This window comes from Camelus bactrianus, chromosome 3 (genome assembly GCF_048773025.1).
Source record: "Camelus bactrianus isolate YW-2024 breed Bactrian camel chromosome 3, ASM4877302v1, whole genome shotgun sequence".
Lineage (NCBI taxonomy): Eukaryota > Metazoa > Chordata > Mammalia > Artiodactyla > Camelidae > Camelus > Camelus bactrianus.
Genome location: NC_133541.1, coordinates 161,050,879 through 161,060,677, shown reverse-complemented (window position 1 = coordinate 161,060,677; position 9,799 = coordinate 161,050,879). Strand labels below are relative to the sequence as shown.

General features: G+C 38.0%; 1 long non-coding RNA gene across 2 annotated transcripts; it reads left to right on the top strand.

Annotated features, from left to right (window-relative positions):
- The first annotated feature begins 2,914 nt into the window (after positions 1-2,914).
- On the top strand, positions 2,915-9,161 carry LOC141577216 (uncharacterized). 2 transcript variants are annotated; one of them, XR_012506031.1, is made up of 3 exons: positions 2,915-4,605; positions 6,481-6,675; positions 7,450-9,161. It is a non-coding gene; the product is annotated as an uncharacterized LOC141577216 (long non-coding RNA). The 2 variants fall into 2 exon arrangements; XR_012506032.1 differs by having other exon boundaries at positions 2,915-6,386.
- The last annotated feature ends 638 nt before the right edge of the window (positions 9,162-9,799 follow it).

Below are 9,799 nucleotides of genomic sequence, written 5' to 3'. Positions count from 1 at the left end.
GATTATTTGTGTCCTGAATGTGAAAATGTCTGGTCTCCTGTTCAATTTTGCAGCCACAACTTCACGTGACTCAGGGCATTATTTCCACCAGATACCATAAAAACATAAACAACCTCTGTTTCCCAAAGTGTTTGTTCTCGATCTGAGATGATTGTCCTGTGGTGGGAGGTAAGTGGGCGGTGGGTCCTATTACATCACTCCCTTTCACTAAAAGTCTACCTCGCTGCTTTTCACCCTACTGCTAGGGGTGCTGCCATTCTGTTACACCTAGACCTATAAGACAGGCTTACCTGAATCCTCACGTGAAGAGGGATAGTTATGTGCAGTTTTAAATAATTGCTTGGGTCATGTGGTCCTTTGTTCCCTCCATTGGAAATCACTATTCCAGAGCAAATAGTATGAATCTATATAAACTATATTGTTTGTAAGATGTCTTCGGAAGTTTTGCAGTAGGTTTAAATATTTGCTTGGTGATGGCCTCTTGATTGTTTGAAGGAGGCAACCCTCACTAGGGGCTTTGTTGGCTCCCTTAGATTTCCCTTACTGGCAGTAGAGTGTTCGTAGGCAGAGTTAGAAAGTTAACTGGGCTGAGAAGCCGAATTTGCCCACAGCTGGGAATTAGTAGAAGAGTCAGTTATGGAAGGAAGGATTTAGGATTATCTGGTAGCAGAGTTGTGGGATCCAAGCCCTGGGAAACCTCAGCTTTTGTAGAGTATATTCTGTAACAATAGGCTATTGGATAATTTTAACACTTGTTATGGGATGTAGAGTTGGGGAAAGACTTAAAAGTGAAAGAACCTTAAAAAAGAATCTCCAAATATTTTAAAGAAAACAGTACTCAGAATGAGAGCTTTCCTGGAAAAGACTAGTTCTTCACTTCACAGGGGAAGCAGGGAGAAAGTGTAACTGCACTTACAGTAACTTAAAAGGTAAACCTTACCCTCCCACTTAGCTGTTTCCTGGTGTAAGTTCATATTCCACATCTGTAGTTTTAGACATGATGTGTCATTTTCTGGTACTCCATTCTGCTTCTGAGTGAGAGACTGACGCAAAGTCACATAGCAATTGAAAAATTGCACAAAAGTCTTTATTGTTAAAAATGTAGATATGTGGCAGAGTGATGCATTTGCAAATGACTTTCAGTACAGAGAACACTTAAAAGAATGCGGTGTTATTTCTTTTTTTATTCCTTTAAGCCTTTGAATAGAAGGTTTTCTTTGCAGAGTTTCTGGAGTACATCAGAACAAGCAGGAACTAAAAATAGCTTTAAGAAAGCACCAGTATAGATGTTGTTTATAGTATGGTATCTGTCTTAAAGTTAACTCTTTAAAGCAGGAAGTTGTAACTCTCAATTTCTTAAGCAAATAAAAAACATTCTTGACTCTTAATGACATACTTTGTGGGGTGAAGCCGCTTTTGCTTCCATTCTGAGCATTGAAAGGCCTTCAAGGATAATTCTACCAGTCCTCAATATTTTATTTTCCTTCTGTTGTGAACTTGTTATTAAACTTGAAGGAGATATAAATATCATTAACTTGCTACATATGTAGATATTTAGTGTTACATAGTCAGAAAATTTGTGTACATCACACGTATCTACATAATTCCCCAGGTTCCAACTGTGTTCCTGATAAAAGAATGGTGGGAAATGGCATTATGGGGATATGTCTTGCAGTACACAGTGTTTCCCCTGTTCCCTCTACCAGATCTGGATATTCTTTCATCTTTCGGCTTCTAGAATTTCTACCTCTTTTTCTTAAGACAGGTGTAACTCATCCCCCTGCTCACACAAATATGCGTACACACACACACACACACACACACATACAATGTGCCATAGGGAGTAGCGTGCACCATCCCATTCTCTGACTACAGCTCTGATCCCACACACTGGAGGCAGTGTCTTGCACGAATTCATTTGTAAGTTCCTTTTTAAAACTCGGGTGGTCGGGAAATAGGACTGATATCCTCACCTAGTAGGCAAGCCCTCAAGGATAACTTCTATGGTTAATGCCAGGGTATCTTAATGTTTGAGTACCTGGGTTTCATGTCTTCCTGTACCACCTGTGTGACCCATGATTCCCACAGTTCTGTCTCCCGTTAGACTTTTTCTCTCAAACTCTGGACTCTTATAATATTCTGCTGATTTGGCATCTTCACTTGGAACTCTGATATCTTAAAACCAACATGTGTAAAAACTGAGCCCTTGGTCCTCCTACCCCCCAAACTGGTTCTTTATGCAGCCTCCCCCATTCAGTTAGTGGAAACTTAATCCTTCCAGCTGCTTGGGTCAAAAATCTTGGAGTTATTCTGACTTTCACTGACATACCACATGAATTCTGTCAATAGATCTGGTTTGACACTGCCTTTAAAACATATCCAGAGCCCAGCCACTTCTCACCATGGCTCCTGCTTCCACTGCTGCTTCCCTGCCCTGAGCCACTGTCCTCTCCTCCTGCATAGCCCTTCTCAGTAGCTTCCCACCTTTCATCTCTGACCCGTTTGCACTATTCTCACCCCGCAGTCAAGTGAGCCTTGAAAACCTAAGTTAGATTGTGTCGTCCTTCTGCAGTGCCTCCCCATTTCACTCCGGGTAAAAGCCACAGTCCTTACAATGTCCTCCAAGGCCATACAGGATCTGCACTGACCCTTCTCCGCAGCTCCAGCCGTGCCCCCATTCTGGAACATGCGAGGTCACGCTGGCCTTGGTGATGGTTATTCCGTCCTCCTGGGACTTCTCACCTCCTAGTCTTAATTCTAACCTCAGTTCACAGTGTGCCCTGCTCTGGTATTTAATACAACATCACCCTCATCCTATACCCTCAACTCTCTTTACTTTGCCCTTTTTACTTTTATACATGGTTCCTCTTTCCTAGCATGCCACCTCCTCTGCTGCTCTGTTGTGTGTATTGTCATCTCCACCCCCCACCCCAGCTAGACTCCAACCAAGCTCCGTGAGGACAGGACTTTTGTTTTGTTTATTGATCTATTCCAAGTGCCTAGAGTAGTCCTGGGTACATTGTAGGCCGTCAAAAATTATTTGCTGAATAAATTAAAAGGCTATTTTAAAAATGAATCATCCTTTCATTAACAGGTGAGGAAAGGAAGCTGCATGAAGGAAAATGGTGCAGTAAATAATGATATTTGCCTGTTGTACTATGTATGATATATATATATGTGTTTTAGTCTTAATTTGGTATCTCAGTTTCTTAATTTAATAGCTGTATTAAGGTGTAATTTACAGGCCATAAAATTCACATATTATAATTGTACAAGTCAGCCATTTTAACTATTTCTAGAGTTGTGCAACTGTGTCCTCATAAAGTCCCCTTGTGTCCATCCATATGCAGTTCGCCCTCCCCTCAGTGGCACCCTGATTTTATTTGTTTTTGTTTTTTTGGCAATCACATCTGAAAAGAATAATTTACACAGCAGTACTAATATAGCTTTGCACTTTTAGAAATGACACACTTAAATATGAAATCAGGAGTCATTGCTGAATGTAGGCAGCAGTATCAGACATCGGTGAGAAGAATGGACTTGAGTGTCAGACTGGCTGCGATATTACCCAGCTCCACCATTTACCAAGTTACCCAAATTATTTTCTGTCTCAAGCTCTATGTCTGTTATATGGGTGTAATAATAGCAGCTTACAGAGTTGTGAGGATTAAGCAAACAGGGAAACAAAATTTAGTATAGTGGCCAGCTTATGTTATTACCTAAGAAATAGCCTTGCAGGTAGAGAGCAAAATTCAAATCAGTTTCTAAAGTATGTGTAAAATATGATCCAGTTCCTGCCTGGTTTGTAAACACGTATGCCTACTGCAGAATATAAAAGCAGGCTAATTTCCAACAGAAAAGATCATTTCTCAGCATTTCTTTCAAAGGTAGTTGCAAAATAATTTTTACTAAATTTTCTGTGCCCATCTCTGACAGAGCTTTGACACCAGGGAAGTAATTATCTACATTTTTGTTAAAATGATGCTGACCATCAGGAAGTGTTCCGAATTATATTTTAGCCTTTATGTTGGGAAATATTGTGAAACTTCTTCTAAATTAATGGGGGAGGGGCATTCATTGTAGCTCTTGTAGCCTGATAAGGCTTCTCTAAATTATCTTTTTTTAAATTTTAATTAAAGTAATTAATTAATTTTTTGCAGGGGGTGGTAATTATGTTTTTATTTATTTTATTTTTATAAGAAGTTCTGGGGATTGAACCCAGGCCCTTGTGCATGCTAAGAATATGATCTTTCACTTGAGCTATACCCCCCTAAATTATCTTTAATAAGGTCTTTTTCTCTGTTTTGTTATTTTCTTTTATGTACAGATGCACAAAGCAGGGTCATCAGAAGCCTCTCAATTCCAAAGATGATTATAGTGAAAAACATTGCACAGTGACAGTGAATCCTTGGAATATGAAGAAAGATTGTAAAGTCCTGAATGAATTAAGAAGGAATTGTTACATTAACTTACATGTAACCATGGCTCTCTTACCTTTATTTTTCACTTTATAATGAAGATATTCCTCACCCGTCAAGGTTGCTTTGTTAGATATAGGGAATATCTAAAGCCTTTTCTGGAAGTTTTTTAAATAAATAAGAGCAGGTAATTTATCAGAAGTGTGAATGGTGTAATCTGCTCTGTCTAGTATGGTAGCCACCAGCCACATGTGACTATTGTGAATTGAGATGTTCTATAAGTGGAAAATACATAATAGATTTTCAAGACTTCGTACAACAATAATAATGTAAAATATTTATTAAAAGTTTTCAAAGTGTTAATCACTTTTGAAATGATAGTATATTGGATATTTTGGGATAAATATAATTATTCCTGGAATTAAGTACACTTGTTCCTTTTTATTGTCTAAATGGGATTACTGGAAAATTGTGACTTGCACTATGTTTCTATTGACAGTGCTGGCTTCTAACTTATTGCAAATAATATGAAAATAACTTTGATTAAGTATTTTATAATTGAGTAGTTGATTTCCATCATATTACTTTCAGGTGTACAACACAGAGGCTCAACATCTTTATATATTATATTCCATTTAATGTCACCATAAAATAATGGCTATATTTCCCTGTGCTGTATGATACAGCCCTATAACCTATCCATTTTATACATAGTACTTTTTACCTCTCAATCCCTTACCCCCTTCCTGCCTCCCTCTCCTCCTTCTCCCCATTGGTAACCACCAGTCTGTTCTGTGTACCTGTGAGTCTATTTCTGTTTTATTATAGTAATTAATTTGTTTTATTTTTTAGATATACATATAAGTTAATAAATAGAATATTTGTTTTTCTTTCTCTGACATATTTCACTTAGCATAATACCCTGTAGGTCCATCCATGTTATTGCAAAAGACATTATTTAATTTTTTAATGGCTGAGCAGTATTCCATTGTGTGTGTGTGTTCATGTGTATATATGTGTGTGTGTATGCGTGTATATATGTAAATATACATATATATATAATATACCACAACTTCTTTATCCAGTCATCTGCCAGTGAACATTTGGGTTGTTTCAGTGTGTTGGCTATTGTAAATAGTGCTGCTGTGAACACTGGGGTGCATGTGTCTTTTTGAATTATATTTTTCTCCAGACATATACCCATGAATGGGATTGCTGGATCACACGGAAGTATATTTTCAGTTTTTTAAGGAAACTCTATACTGTCCTCCATGGTGGCTGCAACATTTACATTCCCACCAACCGAGTAGGAGGGTTCCTTTTTCTCTTAAAAGGTCAAAAATTCTCTACATTTATATACTTTCCTTACAGTTTAGGACACAATTTGGCAAAAGCCAGATAGAATTTAATAGGAGTAAATACAGTATTTTTTCAAATGTCCATGCATTATGGATAGATATGTTATTGATGAGTTGGTTCCCTATTTTTGTAGATGCAGAAGTTTTTATAGCTTCACAGACATTTCAGTCTTGCAGAAAGAAAAATGTCTTTGCATTTTGCTGAACTTGTCCGGGTGGCTTTATGGAATTTGGTCCAGGCCTGCAGAGGTGAATACACATCCAAACCTGAACCATTTGAATGTCTGCAAGATTTTAAGAGTCTAGAATGTCAGATCTGGACTATAACTCTGGTGAATGACATCAGTGAGTGGACTCAAGAAAACTCCATTTGAGTGCAAAGCCTTTCATAAGCCAAAAAAGGCTTTGAAATTGTGGCAAAGCCAGAGACTTTTGTGCACCACATATGGCCACAAACCCATGGGGACAACCACAGGCCTTCTGGAGTGCCAAGGGAATTCCATGTGAGGAGTCCAGCACTCACAGGAATCCAACAAGTCCCTGCCAGCCAGAGCACCTTCATTGCTACTGTGGTATTTTGAGCAAATGTCTTTTCTTCAGGTTCAAATTGGTTTGTTGTTTTTTTTTTAATAAAAGAAAATCAAACAACTTCTTGTTCCCGTGGTGAAAGTAAAAGTCTAACATTTTCTGATTTCTTTTGACAGAGAAAACTTGAGCCTATGAATCTAAACTCATCTGTGATGGTCTGCAGCTGGGAGCAAGCAGATCAGTGTCAGTCCCTTTGCAGCCGTTGGCTGGGAGCCTGCATGTTCCCTGGAATGATATTTGAATCATGTCACCCTAGCCGTGCCTTTGCTCTGGACTGGGAGGCGAGTCAGTCAGAATCTGCATTATGGAATGTATGTTTCAGATCCAAAGCTAGGAGATCTTTTTTAATAGCCAGAGAATGTAGTCATAAATATATCTATTAATGTATTTATGCAAGAACAATTTTAAAGTTTTTTTATTATAAAAATTTCGCCCAAAATTGAAAATGAAAGAACATTGGAATTAAAATCCAATGGAATTAAAAGCAGTGGAATTAAAAATCATCTGTACCTTAGTTATACATAAAGAATCTTAAAATCCTTCTAAACATTTTTTTGTTCAAATGTAGATATTTTTCCCTTCCAAAAATGAAAATTATTATTTCACATTTTTTTCTTTTTCCTTTTATTATATATTCCATATTAATAAATATAATTCTTTTAAATCCCTTTTAATGGCTGTTTAACATTATATTGAACAGATATGTAAATAGTCCTAGGTTTAAGAAATTTAAAAAATTGTCATTACAATGCCCCTGCAAAGAATTTTTTCGTGTTTCTATTTTTAGTTACTAATTTGGACTAAAAGTTAACAAGTTTACTTTTCTTCATCTAAAACATTGGTTATTTTATGAATGAATTGTAAGGATTTTAAATAACTTTTCAGTAATTTCAACAAAGAAATTAACTTTAAGGCAAAAATGTATGATGGTTTGCAAATATATTTTCATTATATCTTCACTTTTACCAGTGTCATATCTGTGTGTGTTTGCACAAGTGCTTTAACTACCAGCAATGTAAGAAAAATCTGTGTACAAAAAATGTGAAAATAGTTTCCTGGTTTGTGTTTTCATTCTCCCAATATAGGTTTTGGATGACAAGCTTGTATTTGCAAATGTACACACCCTGTGGGAGGTGCTCTGTACATACGCTGAGATACTGTACATAAAATTGCCTCTGAATCCCAATCATCTGAAAACCGTGTCCTCAGCCTTTGATACCTTCAGCTGTTTTATGAAAGTCCTCCAAGTGGATGAAAGTATCAACAACCGGAACAAGAGTTTTTCATTGCCCTATTTGAGAAGAGCTGCGTGAACGACTTTTATATTCAGGATAGAGATACATTCATCAATCCAACCACCAGGAGCCTCACTGTAAGTCTAAACCGAGTTTAGCTGCTGTCTTGGGGGTGATTTAGAACCTGCTGTTGAATTATAAGTGATTTGGTTTTGTTGGTTTGGTTTGGTTTTTAAAAGCTGCCCATAAAAATGAAAAAAGAGAAAGAAAAGAAATATGCCTACAGATTCCTGTTAGGATAGTAAACAGTGGCTGGTTATTTACCCTGTATAAACCACACGCTTTCTTAGAATCTATTTAGGTTTACTTCATCCTTTCTTAGATCAAGTATCAAGTAAGGGACAGTTTTAAAAAAAAATTCAGGATTAACTGGCTTGTGAGCTCCGGGATCTGCAAGGCAGCTTTCCCTTCCCATGGTGTAAGTCAAATGGCAGAAATGAAATAAAGCACTTCATGTATCCTCCGGTGTTAACAGGAAAAGGTGAGTCTTCTTGACCTTGTTACTTCCTGGGTAAAATGAAGATAATATGTCAGGAGTCGACAAGCCCATTTAGGGCAGGAACCATGTTGTCTTGTTCACTGCTGAATCCCAGGCACCAGGAAGGCTGAGTTTAACAAGTGGGTGAATGAATGAACTGTAGTTCCCCCAGAGTTACCATGTGGGGCAGTGTGGATTAGCAGCTAAGAGCATAGACTCGAGAGGTGAGGGTACAGCTCAAGTGATGGGGCGCATGCTTAGCACGCATAAAGTCCTGGGTTCAGCCCCCAACACCTCCTCTAAAATAGACAAATAACCCTAATTACCTCCCCACCCCCCACCAGAATTACCTTATTATCTCCCTGCCACCAAAAAAAAAAAAAAAAAAGGTAGAAGTGGCCAAGAGCATAGACTCAGGCTGGAACACTTGTGCTGGTTTCTCGCTGTCTACCTTGTAAAAGTCATTTAGCCTCTGTGTTTATCAAGTTCCTCATCAATAAAATGGGGATAATAATAGTACCCACCTCGTAGAGATGCTATGGGGATTAATGAATCTGTTTGAATTTTAGAACAGCCCTGGCTAATAGTAAGTACTATGCATTTGCCAGCTCTTTTCATAATTACTGACAGATGTTATTATCAACCAAAGAAGTATTAGTTCTTTGTAAGGGAAATGCATGTTAGACCATTTCATTTATCATTTTCTGTAATTCAGGCTTTTTCCCTCTGAAATACCATTTTCTGTCTGTGCACTAGTAAATCACAGGGCTTTCCAAATTTCATCTGTCTGAGTTCTTGTCATGATGACAATACTGCAGAGTTTTGACATTTTTTAGGGACTCCATCTGAGATGACAGCAACCCCTCAAATTCAGAAGCACTTCTCTAACTGACAACATCTCGCATGAAATGAAGTTTGTAAAATGTAAGAGCTTCAGACGCTAAATGATGCCATAAATGCAAAGATGTTATATCTAAGCTCTTTAAATAAATCCTGTCATTGAAATAAAGGAAATACTATATTATAGCGCTCTATGACTTTGTTACTTGCTATCCGTCTATCTGACTCTTTAAGACAAAAGAAAGCAAAGACTGAGATTGATCATTACTACTGTGTGGTACACGTATTTGTGGATGAAGACCATACTGAAATGCACTGTCTAAGATACTAAAATGGACACTAAACAGCTGCTTGATGCACATGCATGAACAGAACAGGGAGCTGGTTGCAGGGAGCAGACACTGAGCTTCCTGGATCAGAGACTCAGCATAGCAGTCCAGCCCAGCAGTCCACATGTTTTATATTTATATCCCAGCAAAATTAGCAGTGAGAGTCTGAAATGAACTTTGGGGACACTTGCAAACAGCTGTCATGATTACTAATGTGGGACACCAGGATTCTACAGTGTTTAGTTGGCATCTGCACACAACCATTTCTTTTCCACTAAAGCCTGTTGTAATTGCTGGTTCCACATCCAGGCTGAGGAATCATCTCATGTGGTGTTTGGGAGGGAGGTAAGTGGAGTCAGGACCCATGCTAAGGCTGGGTGGGTAATAATCTGGTTCTAGTACAGGAGAAAGGAAAGTAGGTCAGGTGGGAAGGAGAATGACTGGATTTAAATTTTGTTTCTTGAGTAAGCTAAATATATAACATCATGTCAAG